Source organism: Anomalospiza imberbis, unplaced genomic scaffold (genome assembly GCF_031753505.1).
Source record: "Anomalospiza imberbis isolate Cuckoo-Finch-1a 21T00152 unplaced genomic scaffold, ASM3175350v1 scaffold_46, whole genome shotgun sequence".
Taxonomy (NCBI): domain Eukaryota; kingdom Metazoa; phylum Chordata; class Aves; order Passeriformes; family Viduidae; genus Anomalospiza; species Anomalospiza imberbis.
Window position 1 is genome coordinate 518,550 of NW_027100070.1, and position 15,570 is coordinate 534,119.

The following is a 15,570-nucleotide window of genomic DNA, read 5'->3' on the forward strand; positions in this document are numbered from 1 at the left end:
CAGTTAATGACTGTGGGCTACACGGGGAACCTGCAAAGCAAATGCTTAATTACATATGGGGCTCAGGTTTACTTCTTCCAAAAGATATTAGAAGTATCATAAGAATAATTATGACACAGTCTCAGTTAATGCTGTGGCAAGCCCACTAGCATAAATTATGTAATCATTTTGCAAAGACTCCACGACAGCAGAATGAGCCCTTACTTGGGATAACTGTTGAACAATTAATAAGTGTTGGGCAATTCACTACAATTGAAATGCAGGCACAAGTAGGGGCTGAAGTATGAAAAGCTACCATACAATTAACTAGAGAAGCAATCTCCAAGGTTAGGACAAACCCAGTATCTCCTTCTTCTATGTCTATTAAGCAAGGCAGAGATGAGCTTTTTACTTCCTTTGTGGACTGGGTGACCGAAGCTATCAATTTGGCTGATGTACAAGACTTCATGAAGAGAACCCTATTACGACAGTGTGTTTTAGAAAATTGTAATACCTCTACTAGAAGTATTCTTAACACAATGAGCATTGATGCAACAGTGGAGGAAATGCTAGAAAGAATGTCGAGGGTTCCTGCAGGTCCTCAGGCAATGTTAGTAGAAGCACTCAGGGATGTAGGGAAAGATTTGGTGCAAGCCCAAACACACGCCTTTGCTGCTCTGACTCCATTACAGCCGACAAATAAGTTTAAACAACAACCTCGTATAAAGTGTTAGCAGTGTGGGAAAATGGGACATTTTTGTCACAACTGCAGAGAAGGGACAGTATGGTGTAACAAATGTTCTGTGAACTCCCATTCCACTCAAGTTTGTAGGCGATCAAGAAACGCAACACGCAGCGCGAAGGGCCGCGGCGCGAAGATCCCAACGGCGGCTCCCGTATGGAATGCTCCAGACAACTGCAGCCAGCCAGCTCTCTCCAGCCAGCCACAAGAGGGAGCCTCAGCCTGGACCTGGCAACCACAATAAACATTACCCTGATTGATCAAAAGCTTGTAAAAATCCCTGCTGGGGTCAAGGGACCGGTAATGCACAAAGATAAACCTTGTGGTGCTCTTCTTTTAGGACAATCATCTACTAGTTTAAAAGGTCTTTTTGTGTTACCTAGTGTTATTAATACTAATTTTACAAGTGAAATTCTTATCATTGCTATAACATTTTATCCTGCTTTACTTATTTCTAAGAGCAGTAAAATCGCTCAGCTAGTGCCTACATTACAGTTGACAGAAGCTACCTCGACCACCATACGGCAACAACGGGGGTTGACAAGATTTATATCTACAGGAAGTATGGCACTTCTTTGTCTTCCCATGGAGGAGCGGCCCAAAGCTCCTGTTATTTTAGAAAATAGTCATCAAAAGCTACAGGTAATAGCACGACTCAATACTAGAGGAAACATCGCTATCATCAACAAAGACTGTTAGCCTACCTCTTAATCACTTTATCCTATGATTGCTAAAGTTAAAGAAGTAAGAAAGTCTACTTCAGTTTACACAATAAAGACAAAATTTGTTTATTACTAGATAGTCATACTTGTGTACAATTTGTTACTGTTATGCCATTACCACACAAAGTTGAAGCATTAATTGGCTGAGATATTCTTATACAATTAAAAGCTCACCTTGTAACAAAAAATCTTTTTTAGTAACAGTCACTACTTAAGTTTTCCCAGTTGCCCTAACCTAAAAATCGAATGATCCAGGATAGATCAAGCAGTAGCCGCTAAAAAGAAAAAACCTACAACAAGCACATGCCCTGGTTAGTGAACAATTAAATCAAGAGCACATTAAACCTTCTCCTAGTCCATAGAACACTCCAATATTTGTAACCAAAAGGAAATCTGGTAAATTTCGTTTGCTTCATCATTTACGTGCAGTCAATGCCCAAATAGAAGCAATAGAGGCACTACAGCCAGACCTCCCCAATCCAGCCATGCTGCCTGAGGTCTAGAACCTCCTTATCATTAATTTAAAAGACTGTTTCTTTACAATTAGCATCCATCCAAATAATACTAAACAATTTACATTTACATTACCTTCCCTAAATTGTGAGACACCTACAAGTCAGTATGAATAAGTGACCCTTCCTCAAAGAATGCGCAACAGTCCTACACTGTGTCAGTTGTTTGTAGATACTGCCTTACTACCCATTCAAACTGCTTGTCCTAATATGATAATATACCATTATATAAACGATATTTTGTTTACACAAGAAACTTCATTTACTGTTCAGCAAGAAACCTTTATTTTCACACAGCTACATAATCACAATTTATGTGTTGCCCCCAAAAAATTCAGCGTTCTACACCCTAAAAATATTTAAACTAAGTAATTTTTAATAGACACATTCAACCACAAAAAGTTGCTCTGCAACTCAATTTACATACTCTGCACAATATGCAACAATTCATAAGAGGCATTCAGTAACTCCATCCAGTTGTCACTATTTCAAATTATGAACTTAATAAATTAAAACCATTACTAAAAGGTACAAATCCCACTGCACCTATTCAATTAACTAATAAACAGCGTGCAGTTGTAGCAAATATTGCTGATACTATAGCCCAGAGAGCTGTTAATCATAGAAATCCTGACTTACCTATAAAAATTACTATTCTGTCTCCTCCAAAACACCTTATGGGAGCTCTCACTCAACAGCTAAAAAACAAAAGAGGAAAACAGGAGGATACAAAGGTGTTAGAATGGGTGTTTGGACCTTTACAGCCTAGCAATTCTATTCAACCGCGCGTGCAGGTGCTTGCACCCTTAATTCGGAAAGGCCGGAAACGGGTGGTACAGATTACAGGGGAAGAGCAACAAAGAATTTTTGTTCCGATAAAACAGGCTGATTTAGACTGGTTTTTACAACATTCTTCTGAATTACAAGCTAGCATTTTAGAATCTAATGCTGAAATTCAATTCTCACCGCTGTCTTCACCTATTCTGCGCTGGGTCTCCTCACAAAAATGGCTGTTACGGCAAAAATACAGTGAAACACCGTTGATTAATGCTGTTACTGTGTTCACAGATGCAGGTCACAAATCGCGAAAAACTACTCTCACCTGGAATGAACAGGGGCAATGGAATCATGTCATAATAAAAGGACAAGAATCAGATACTTTACAAACATTGGAACTTTTAGCAATTGTGTGTGCATTTTGTCGATGGATGCATGATCCTATAAATGTTGTGTCTGATTCTTTGTATGCAGTTGGGGTAACGCAGCGTATTGAGGTTGCTCTGTTACGAGAAGTGCAAAATCAGTGCTTGAATGCACTTTTCGCACAGTTGCAGTCTGCAATATGACAAAGATCTGCTCCATATGCTATTTTTCACATCAGGAGTCATAAGTGGGTGGAAGGATTAGGAGAAGATAATGCTCATGCTGATAGACTGGTGTCAATAACTGTGCCTATGGACAATTTTACAAAAGCACGCAATGCCCATGCCTCGTTTCATCCAAATGCAAAAGGGCTACAGCATTGCTTTGATATTACGATGGAAGCAGCCCGAGGAATTGTCAGAGCATGTCCAGACTGCAGTCATCACAATGGACCGGGTCTCGGCCTGGGGGTAAATCCTCGAGGTTTAGGCCCTAATGAATAGTGGCAAATGGATGTGACTCATGTAGCTGAATTTGGGCGTTTACGTTATGTAATTATTGACACTTACAGTCATTTCATTTGGGCTTCTCCACAAGCTGGAGAAAAAGCAGTTCATGTCATCCGGCATTTAACACTGTGTTTTGCTATTTTAGGGGTACGTGGAGTTATCAAAACAGATAATGGACCTGCATATGTAGGGAAGAAAGTTAATCGCTTTTTGCAATTATGGGGTGTTAAGCATGTTACAGGTATACCACACTCTCCCACAGGTCAAGCTACTGTAGAAAGGGCAAATCGAACTTTAAAACAATACCTTGCAAAATTTAAAACAATTCCTGGTCCACAGGAGAGATTGGCAAAAGTGTTGTTCAATTTAAATCATCTTTGTATATTTGGAGTTCATGATATGCCCCCTGCATTTGTACATGGGACACTTGCAAAACAAAATGATGCAGAAAAATCAATAACTGTAATGTATAGGCATCCTGCTACAGGGATGTGGTCAGGACCAGCACCTGTAAATTATATGGGTAGAGGTCCTATGTGTGTATCCACACCTACAGGTCCCTTGTGGGTTCCTAGCAAGTGGACACGTCCAGCTACAACACGGCCACCTCCAGCACCTCCACAGCCACTGCTGACACCTCCACCGATGAACAAAGGCTCCACCGAAGACGACTACGACTTGAGCCTATTTGTCAGGAACTAAATGATGTTTTAAAGACTAATATTCTTTGGACTAAGCATAACCTAGAAGGAGGACACTATTTCTAGACAGAATGATACCTTTGATTTTGCTGTTGTTAATTTTGCTGTATGCTGATGCTTGGGCTCCTACACAACCGAAAACAAACATATGGGTCACTTTGGCTAATTTGACAAACCAGAGTACTATCTGTCTGTCTTTATCCTCACCTGGAAATCCATTTTCTACCTGTCTAGTAGGGGTACCTGTTGAGAATTGGCCTTGTCCTCAGAAGATATTAACCTGTAAGGTAACACAGCCTCAATATAATGTGGATAACTGGGATTCTTGGGTTCCTTACCTTCCTCTTGCTCCTCTTGAGCCACAGGAATTAGAGCTTTTGGGATCAGTGAAGGCTGATGCATGTATTATTTTTAATTGGACTAGTGTACAGCAACAGAATCTCAACAGCAGGTATTTGATTTCAGCAAATTCCAGCCTTCCAATATATAGAAATTCCTCTTATTGCTGTAATTACACTTCAGCACATGTCTCAGTTTCCTCTACATCTCCACTACAGCTACCTATTGGGTATTTTCTCATTTGTGGAGATCGTGCTTGGTCTGGTATCCCTTCTAGACTTAAAGGAGGTCCCTGTACTATTGGACGACTGTCTTTATTGACACCAAATATGTCTATGATATTAAAAGTATCCCAACATCATAGACAAACAAGGTTGACCCATGCATTTCAGAGTGATTGTAGAGATGATATAAAGTTTTGGTCCCCAGGAGCAATTGTAACTGCATCTATTTTTGTTCCTGGCGCTGCAGCAGCGAAGGCACAAGCTACACTGAACAGATTAGGTTGCTGGCTTGCCAAACAGACTAATGCAACATCTGCTGCATTGTCTAATCTTTTGCTGGATGTTGACTCTGTTAGGCATGCTACTTTACAAAATCATGCTGCTATTGATTTTTTACTATTGGCCCAGGGACATGGTTGTAAAGATTTTGAAGGTATGTGTTGCGTGAATTTGTCTGATCATTCAAAGTCAATACATAAGCAAATCAGTGAATTGCATAGGCTGACTACTAAGTTACAACAAGCAGATGGATTTGGATTAGATGACTGGCTAAAATCATTGGGCCTGGGACTATGGTTTCGTTCTATCATTCAATATTTGATTATGCTTGTTTTAGTGATTTTGCTGTTTGTATGTTTATTGCCATGTATTTGTGCTTGCTTGCAGAGAATCATGCATCAAATTGCTTCATCAGTTACCAATCAAACAATGCTTGTACAAAAGAAAAACGGGGGAATTGTTGAGGAATGGTTGCAGGAACAGGGTCATGGATCGATGGAACAGTTATTCCATCAATCCTTTGTTTGAGACCCCAGACCTGAGCTCTGTGCCCGGGAGGAGCTCTGGCCTGGGAAACTGGCCTGGGAAACAGCACTGGCCTGTGAACAGTACACTGTGCATGTACAGATAGCAAAAGGCAGAATATCCTTGAGATAAGAGTTGTACAAGAACAGGATGTAAAACAAGATGGACTTAGCAACGTAAAAAGCTAGCAGATGAAAAACTTAGCTACAGCTGAAACTGCACATAGAAGAACATAAAACAATGAACCTTTATGAATTGACCAGTGAGAGCTTGTTGCTGATATTACTTGCAAAAGACTATATAAACTGACTGGATCTTTGAATAAACTGGAGCTTGCTTATCAATCATATTGGTTGTGTGCTTGTCTTCCCTCACCGCCCGCGGCAACAGTGGCCTGATGCCGGCTCTCGGCCCAGGAGTCCCCATGGCTCCAGCAGCAAGGGTGGCTGAGGGGTTCCTGCCCGCTCTGGGGCATTGCTGCAGGGGCCACTGCTGTGAGAGCCCCCTCTCTGCTGCTGACAGCTCTGCTCCTGGGGACACTGCTCTGCCCCAGCCCAGGAACAGCAGCAGTGCCCAGTGCCAGCAGTGGTGTCAGTGGGACCCCCTGTGCACAGGGACCCCCAGCCCCGGGCTGGCCGTGCCAGCACCCCCAGGGACCTCCAGCCCCGGGAACCTAGAAGAAGTGGAAACCACAACTGTGCAAACGCTGCCTGTGCCCAAAGGAATTGCAAAGAGAAATGAGAATTTAAACAGTATTTTTTTTCCAAAAATCGGCAAAACCTAGGATTTACAGAACATGTTTCATTGTAACAATCCTTTTAACAACAACAATCTACAGAACATGTTTCCATGGGAGCCCATAGACTAACAATCTACAGAACATATTTACATGGGTGCTTATAGAGTAGCAACCTACAAAGCATATTTACATGGGTGCCTGCATACTAACAAACTTCCAAACATATTTACAGGAAACCTCTAAGCTTCAGTACATATTTACAGAGGGGTCATATCTGTGGCCACCATCTCCATCAGTCCTGGAAGAAAGGACGCAGCAGAACTGGACTCTGCTGCCAGCAGTGGCCCAGGTGGGCTGGCAGCTGGGCCCCAGAGGCTGGGACAGGGCTAGCAGGGCTGACATGGCCCCCGGCAAGTGCAGGGCAGGCCGGGAGTGGTGCTTCTGCCACCACAATCCAGGGCTCCCTCCGGGCACCGTGTCCCTGAGCGGGGCCATCCAGCCCAGCCCCAGCCTGGCCTCAGGGGACACACTCTGCCTGTGGGCTGGGCATGGGAAGCATCTGCCTCTCTTGCTCCTGGGGCTCCATCTTCATCCAAGGACCATGGGCTCCTCCTCATCCTTCTCGTCGACTTCCATGTCCTCGATGTTGTCCTCCACGTCGACTTCCATGTCCTCAGCAGTCTCTTCTGTGTCCACCTCCATCATTTCTTCCCTGTCCAGCACCACGTCCACTTCCATCTCCTCCACGGTGTCTCTGGCAGTCTGCAAGAGGCAGCACAATCTCACGGGGGGCTTGCTGTTCCACACCAGCCATTCCCACATGGCTGCAGCCTGCCCAATCAGGGTGCCCTCCTCCCTGGAATGGCACTGTACCTCCACTGGGGCAGCAGTGCCCATCCTGCTGGGATTGGCTTTAGAGCAGGCGGTGGGCAAAGCCCAGGCAGCAGCAACAGCTCAGCACTGACGGGCAGAGCAAAAGGCGAGTGAGAAGTGGCCGTTGGCAGCAGGTGAAGTGTCTGCTGTGCTCCTTTCCAGGTCCTGGACCTTCCAAATGGACCACTCTGGGAGCTGTGATGTCACAGAAGTTTCAGGGCGACTCCACACGGAGAGATGGGGGTCGTAGAATGTTCAAATCCTTGAATGGTTTGGCTTGGAAGGGCCCCTAAGGATCATCTGGTTTCAACTTGAGCAACTTCCCACCACACCAGTCTGCTCTGGACCCTGTCCAAGCTGGCCTTGGAAGTTCCTGGGGATGGGGCATCCACAGCCTGTCTGCACTGGTCCCTGTCTCAGGGACAACCACCCTCACAGTAAAGAACTTCTTCCCATCATCAAATCTATTCCAGCTCTGGCAGTTTGATCCCATTCCCCCTTGTCCTGTCACTACAGTGCCTGACAAAGAGTCCTCTCCCACTTCCCTGTAGTCCAGGCAGTTCCTGCAGGCTCACACGTGCGGCTGAACCTGCAGACAGGAGAGAGAGAAGCCAAGCTCCCAGGCGGAGAAATTGGGGAAAGTGACATGAGAGCAGAAGGAAAAGGTGGACATGGGCCCATGGCCCCCAGCATCAGCAGCCACAGGACCCAAAGACCCCCAGCCCCCTGCCCAGCACAGCCTGCCCTGCCCCTCCAGCTGTCACCCGAGTGGGGGACAGGGGCCAGTGGCCGCCGCCAGCAGCAGGAATGGGGGCAGGGTAAGGATCCCTTCGCTTGGTTTTTGTCTCTTAATCCGGGCACAGGGCAGTGCAAGGCAGGTTGGGAAGCAAAGCCTGGAGCCTTTGGAGGCTGCAAGCCTTAAACATCAGCCCCTGCAGCAGCCCAGATGCAGGTCCCACAGTTCTCAAGGCTGTCACGGCCTTCAGAACACGTAGGTGGATTTTGCATCCCTGTGGCCGGATGCCAGCTCTCGGCCCAGGAGTGCCCATGGCTCCAGCAGCAAGGGTGGCTGAGGGGTTCCTGCCTGCTCTGGGGCATTGCTGCAGGGGCCACTGCTGTCAGAGCCCCCTCTCTGCTGCTGACAGCTCTGCTCCTGGGGACACTGCTCTGCCCCAGCCCAGGAACAGCAGCAGTGCCCAGTGCCAGCAGTGGTGTCAGTGGGACCCCTGTGCACAGGGACCCCCAGCCCCAGGCTGGCCGTGCCAGCACCCCCAGGGACCTCCAGCCCCGGGAACCCAGAAGAAGTGGAAACCACAACTGTGCAAACGCTGCCTGTGCCCAAAGGAATTGCAAAGAGAAGTGAGAATTTAAACAGTATATTTTTTCCAAAAATCGGCAAAACCTAGGATTTACAGAACATGTTTCATTGTAACAATCCTTTCAACAACAGCAATCTACAGAACATGTTTCCATGGGAGCCCATAGACTAACAATCTACAGAACATGTTTCCATGGGAGCCTATAGACTAACAATCTACAGAACATATTTACATGGGTGCCTACAGACTAACAATCTACAAAACATATTTACATGGGTGCCTACAGACTAACAAACTTCCAAACATATTTACTGGAAACCTCTAAGCCTCAGAACATATTTACAGAGGGGTCATTGTGGTAAGCACATTTCTCTCTCTTTCAGGATTTTTATAAAGGTGCGCAGAGAGAAGTGAAAGAGAAAACACTTTCTATTTCTGCTCCTTGTTTTTTCCTTGTGGAATGTGTTTGGAGAATTGTTTACCTAGAGCGAATGCCTGGTTGGATCACGGTGGATTGTTTGGGCCTGATGGCCAATCGGATCCACCTGTGTCTGGACTCTGGAGAACAGGGTCACGAGTTGTGAGTGAGTTAGATATGATGGTTAGAGAAAGCAGCATGTAGTTTTTAGTATCCTCTTTTATATAGTATATTAATGTATCATAGCATAATTATAATAAAGAAATCATTCAGCCTTCTGAACTAAGTCAGACATCATCATTCTTCCCATTTGGGTTCGCCGACATCAACAACAGCTGATTCCTGACATTTACATTTAAAAAGTGACATTTTGTTGTGATCTGGCCAGACTGTGCCAGTTTTGTCTCACCAGTGGGCAGGGTCAGCACCAAAGACACAGACACCAGCTGAAGGACTCCGTGTCATTGACTGTAGCTCAAAGCAGCAAAGAATCACAAAAGGAGCAGCTCAGCAATGCACCCAGCCAGCAGCACCAGAGATTGCAGCAGTGATTAAGAAAGATCCAGCAGCAGTTACCCTCAGGCTTTACCATGCCCCAGATCCACACAGCAGCTGGGGAAGCTGTCACAGCCAAGGGCTGCAGAGCCACTCCTGGACACTGGGAATTCCTGCAGGTGCCTCCAGCCACAGGTGGGGCTCCAGCCTCGCTGGGAGAGGGCCCAGCTCTGACAGTGTTGAATGAACAAACTGACAGCGCTGCTGGTGCGGGAACATCTGGTTTCATCCTCCTCCTGGGTTCCTCCCAAAGCCTGGCCAGGGCCCAAGAGGAACCAAGGGAGGTGACTTTGCCCATTCAGCCCCAGACAAGGCCAGATGTCAGATTTCATGGCCTTGTCTGGCTTCTAAACACAGAAAGGTCAATCCATGTTTCACTAATGAGTGGATACATCTATCACAGTGCTAATGACCATGCATATTTCATTAGTGAGCAGATACAAAGATAACCTTTGGTTGGAAGGTTCATCCAGAGGCCACCTTTGGCTCAGGGCCTCACTCAGGGCTGTTGTCCAGGCCTTGGCACTTCAGGGACATGGTTTAGTGCTGGGCTCGACACTGCTGGGTGACCGGCTGGACTGGATGAGCTCAGAGGTCTTTTCCAACAGAAAGGATTCTGTGTTTCCATGATTCCATCTGCTGCATTCAGCCAGGTCCATGTTAGCAGCATTCATTTGCTCACAAAGTCTCCTCAGACCCAGCTCTTGAGGCCTGAGGCTTCAGCTCCTTCAGCTCCTGGTGCTCAGCTGCTCGTGCTGAACCGGACGACGCGGGGAGAAGAACACAGTCCATCCAATTCCTTCTGGGACACGGGGAGGGAAGGCTGTGGAAACAGGAGCAGTGTTTGCTGTGGCCTCCTCTCTGCCCTGCACGCCTTTCAGCGCTTTGAACCAGCCAAGAGCTTTCTCCAAGAGTGCAGTGGAGCAGCTGTTCCTGCTGCCGGGTCTGGCTCTCTCCAGTCTCTGACCTTGCCTGCTTTTGTCCCTCTTGCTGTGCCCTCTGCTCCCCCAGGGCTCAGTGGCTGCTGCCCAGGACTGTGGGACTGGCACGGATCCAGGGGTCGAGACCCTCCTTTCTGTGCCCTTGGAGCTGCCTGGGCACAGCAGCCTTTTCCATCTGGAAGCTCCCCATGGACAGGGAGTCCCCAGCTCCGTTCCTTGCACAACCTCCAGGAGCCCAGGGCTGCCATCTCAAGTCCCTGCTGGCCCTGGGGGCTCCCAGGTGGGCACAAGTGGGGCAGCAGAGCCAGCAGGGAGCCTGCGAGTCTCTTCCAGCCCTGTCTGCTCTGAGTTTGGGCCTTGGAGCCTCAGGTGGCCAAAGGCAGCTGCTGCTGGTCCCTCTGTGTGCCCCCGTGTCCAGCAGTGCTGCTCCATCAGTCTGTGCCCAGCCACGGGGAAAAGCCTCAGCCCTGCAGGGCCAGGAGCTGCCGGGCTCTGCCTGAGCAGCTCAGCCAGAGGGAAGGGAGCTGCTCCCCACGGGAACCAGGAGCCAAGGGCTGGAGCACCTCGTTCTGGGGCAGAGCCCAAATTCTGTGAGGGAGTAACAGAGTTATTCACGTGCACTGGTGTGTCAGCTCTGCAGGTGCTGTGCCTGCAAACACATGGCTCGAGATGTGCAAAAGAATTCTGCAACTCTTGGCTGGATCAGGATGTCAGCAGTGCTGAACTCCAGCTTAGTCCAAAGCAAACACTTGACACCTCTGCTCATATCTGCTAGATTTTTTACATCGGGATATCCAGAGAAAAGCAAACAGAGGAGTAAATATTTTCATTGTTTATGAGAAATGTTTCTCATTTTGCTGAACATCTCTTTTTCAGGATGTGTTATCTTCTTAAAAAGAAAAAGGAAAAGAAAAATGAGAAAAATATGAAAAACAAGAAAAAAATTTGTAGTGAAAATCTTCTGTAACTTTGGATTAAGAGGTAACTGATCTTTTTAAAAGGAGAACTCATTTGCTTTGTGCATGTTCTCATGCCTGGATCCATCTTACGGACTGACCTCAGCATCCTTTTTTTAAAGACTGAGTTTTGTTTCCAATATTTTTTTTTTTTTTAGTTGGAGTTGAAGCAATAGGAGGATGAGAGATGGATTGTGCACGACTGTGTCTTGAGGCCAAAAAAAATTGCAGTTTGAAACCTGGACCTAAAGTATTGAAAATGAAACTTACAAATCCCAGTGCATTGTGTGACAGCAGCTTTTCCTATAGGATGTGTAGCATCACAAAGACTTCATCAGTGGGGTTGGGAGGGCTTGGAGCTTTGTCCTGTGCCACTCTGGGATGTCATGAACCAGGACTTCACCTGCCACCAGCCCAGGTCACCCTCTGCCACCGCAGCTCCTTGGGCCTTGTGTCCCCAAAGCAGACACAAAGTGTTTCTGCTGCTCCCCCTTTGCACAAACCCACAGAGAGCTGGGATTTTTCCAAGGCTCGTGTCTCCATTGGGCCATATTCCCAAAGAACCAGCAGCACATCCTGATGAATACGGCGAGTTACGTGGATGGTTGTCAGCTCCACTTCCTGCCTAGAAATCCTGAAATTGCTTCTAAATGCTGCTCCTTCAGCTCCTGGACACCTTCTCACACAGAGCTGGGAAAAAAATCCCCTGGCCACCGGCTAAAAGGTAAGTTATGCCCAAGTTAGAGCTCTGTGGGAAATCTCTGTCCCTCCCTGACATTTTAATGTATCTGTACATGGGGGTGTGCATGGATGCGTCTTGTATACAAAGGAAGGAGCGTGCAAGCAACAGGACTGACACTTTCAGTGTCCATGCTATTCCATACCCATGGGCACAGAGACATTATGGAAACCCTGGCACAGACCGAGCCTTCTGTCCATGGGTACAGAGACATCCAAGAGCCCCTGGCACAGACCGAGCCTTCTGTCCATGGATACAGAGACATCCAAGAGTCCGTGGCACACACAGAGCCTTCTGTCCATGGGTACAGAGACATCCAAGAGCCCCTGGCACACACAGAGCCTTCTGTCCATGGGTACAGAGACATCCAAGAGCCCCTGGCACACACAGAGCCTTCTGTCCATGGATACAGAGACATCCAAGAGCCCCTGGCACACACAGAGCCTTCTGTCCATGGGTACAGAGACATCCAAGAGCCCCTGGCACACACAGGCCTGGCACACACAGGCCTTGCAGCACAGGTGGCTTTCCCCACAGGCTGCAGGAGATGAGAACACAACATTTGCCAACACTGACTGCAAGCCACAGCTCTGGGTGCTCCCTGTGAACCTCAGCTCTGGGACCACTGTCTGCCCCAAGCTCCAGGGACTGCAGTGGGAGCCTGGCTGGGCTCTGCCCTGGGGCCATCCTGCAGGGACAGCTGCAAACAGGGAGCATTCCCTTGCCACAAACAGCCAAGCCAGGGCTGCAGGGCAGCTGCTCCAGCCCGGACTGCACTGCTGAGTGCTGTGCTCTGGGGCTGGGGCTCCCCGCACAGGGGACTGGACTGGTGTGCCAGAGGAGACAGAGAAGCTGCAGCTTCAGCCTACCTGAGGTGGGTGCGTGGGCTGGGAAGAGTGGGGAGGCTCAAGGGGATTCACAGAGCTCATCCTGCTGCAAGGACGAGGAAAAGGGAGTGGGAACTGAGCAGTGAGGAGAGCTGAGGGCTGGAGAGCAGCTCTGAATGACACTAAAATCCCACTGGACCTCTGAGACATTGCTGCTCCTCAGCCAGTGACAGGATGAGTCCCTAAGCCTGGGGCTCAGCCTTCCTCGTGGTGAGGGGCATCAAGAACAGCAACAATGTGATGGAGACTGCCATGGGCTGGGAACTCACTGGGAGAAAAGAGGGAACAGTTGGGAAGTTCAAGGCAGGTGGGGGACAGAACTGTTCAGAGAAAGACTGAGCTACAGCTTGAGCAAGCTGCAAAATGTCATTTGGGGTCATCCCAGATTGATTTCATTTCAGAAGCTATTGAACAAGTTTATTTTGGGGTGGTGCCATGTTTTCCCTGGGAGGTGTACACTCTGCACACTTGAGCTGTGTTGCTGAAATGCTCCAGCAGGTCTGTGCTGCAGGTCACCCCATTTCTTCTTTGGCTGATTGCGGCCCGGTGCTGAGCTCCAGCAGAGCCCTGGCAGAGCCCAGAGCAGCCTCAGCACCCGCAGAGCCCGGCTGCGAGGAAAGAAACCAGAAAGCGCCCGTCAGCTGAAGGCTCCTGTCCCCTTGTCCCAGCCGCCCGCGGTGCCCGGGCCATGCTGGCCGTGCCCAGAGCTGTGCCCAGAGCTGCCCATCCCTGCTGCCTTTGGGAGCAGAGCAGGAGGGCAGGACATGTGCCCAGCCTGCAGCCGGCCACGGCACATCCAGCCCTCAGCAGCTGCCCAGAGCAGGATGCTCCTGTGCTCGCTGCCATCTCCCCAAAGCTCTGATCCCACCATGCCAAGCAGACAGGACCCACCTGACGCCATCCCCCGCTGGAAGAAAAGCTGGTCCCAGACGATGTCCTCATCCTTCTCCAAGGGCACGGCCCATCCACGCCACAGCTGCTCCCAAGCACTTCCCCATCCAGACTGGACCCCAGCTAGAACGCTTCCTCTAGAAAAACACACAACAAATTATTGAAAATAGATTACAGACAAAAAGGGGAACAAGAAAAAAGGTCAAAAATCATATTACTGTCAGGGACTTGAGGAAGGCCCAACCCCTGCATGCCAGGGAAAAACCCACCCACAGGTGAGGGAAGCCCAGGCTCTCTCCCTTCCCCCCTGCACTGCCCCCCAAAATAACGGTGACCCCAAAGCAAACAGGGGCAGTGGAGCAGCCCAAGCCCTTCCTTGCCTGCAAAGCAAAGCAGACCCTGCACAGGTTCTGGAGTCCCACCTCTGCTCCCACCATGGGGGTTTGTTTGTGTCGGGCTGGCTGCCCCAGCCCCAGCCCCAGCCCGGGGCACGGTGGGTGCTGGGGCTGTTGGCAGGGCCAGGAGCCCACTCCCATTTCATCACCACCCCAGCCCATCCCCCCAGCCCTGCCAAAAGCAGCCTGGCAGCCGACTGAAGGATCAGCTGCATCCGCCCCAGCAAAGGGGGAACCTTTGGTTCCTGGCCAGGCTGTGCAATGCCCTAATCTGGGAGCATCCCCCTGCGTGTGGACTCACCTGCAAATTCCCTGTGGAGCCTGGCTTTGGAGAAGCTGCCAGAATCGAAGTCCATCATCCTCAGCTGCCGGTGGCCAGGTGGAGGAAGAGGTTGTCATACTTGATGTCATCCTCGCTGTCCCCAGCAGCAGCAGCCCCACCTGGTACAGCTCCTCCAGGGGCTCCTTCTCCTTCCCTGGGGGTGAGCCCAGGTTGTCAGGGTTCTGCCCAGGGCCCAGAGCTGTCAGGGAACCAGGACAAGCAAAACCAGCTCAGATGGTGGCCACCAGTGCTGAGCAGAGCAGCTCAGCTCCAGCACAAGGGCTGCGTGTCCCCATCTGATGACCCCTGGGCAGTGACACAGGCAGGACAAAATGTCTGGGTTCCTTTGCTTCTGATTGCCAAGGCATGTGTGGAGCTGCAACTTACCAGGGCCTTGCATCAAAGTGTGCCTGTGGCTCTCTCCCTTCTTCTAGGGCCGATCAATATCCTGCAGCCAGGGATCACAGGACAGCTCTTCTAACGAGGGCCTGTCCGAGTGCAGCATGGATAAACACCGCCTGATCACATCTTGGCACTCTGGGCAGAGAAACCAGAACCCGCCGGTCAGCTGGAGAAGGCTCCTGTTGGCTTTGTCCCCCTATTCCCGTGCCCAGGCCATGCTGGATGTGCTCAGAGCTGGGCCTAAACTTCCCCATCAATTCCCTGTTTTGGAGGAGAGCAGGAGAGCAGGACATGTGCCACCTCCTCAGCAGCTGCCAGAGCGGGATGCTCACGAGCTGCTGCTGTCTCCCAGCACTGGCATTGCCCCCGTGGCCAGAGATGAGGATCCACCTTGAGAGAGCCATCGTGGCAGCGAGAGCTGATGGTCCCAGCTGATGTTTCGGCCCCTCCTGAAAGGG

At 49.3% G+C, this 15,570-nt stretch overlaps 1 long non-coding RNA gene across 1 annotated transcript; it reads right to left on the minus strand.

Moving 5' to 3' along the window:
- Positions 1–13,517: 13,517 nt before the first annotated feature.
- On the minus strand, positions 13,518–15,229 carry LOC137466888 (uncharacterized). The gene is made up of 3 exons (XR_010995327.1): positions 15,098–15,229; positions 14,690–14,864; positions 13,518–13,710 (listed from the first exon to the last, which is right to left on the minus strand). It is a non-coding gene; the product is annotated as an uncharacterized lncRNA (long non-coding RNA).
- Between the last annotated feature and the right edge of the window lie 341 nt (positions 15,230–15,570).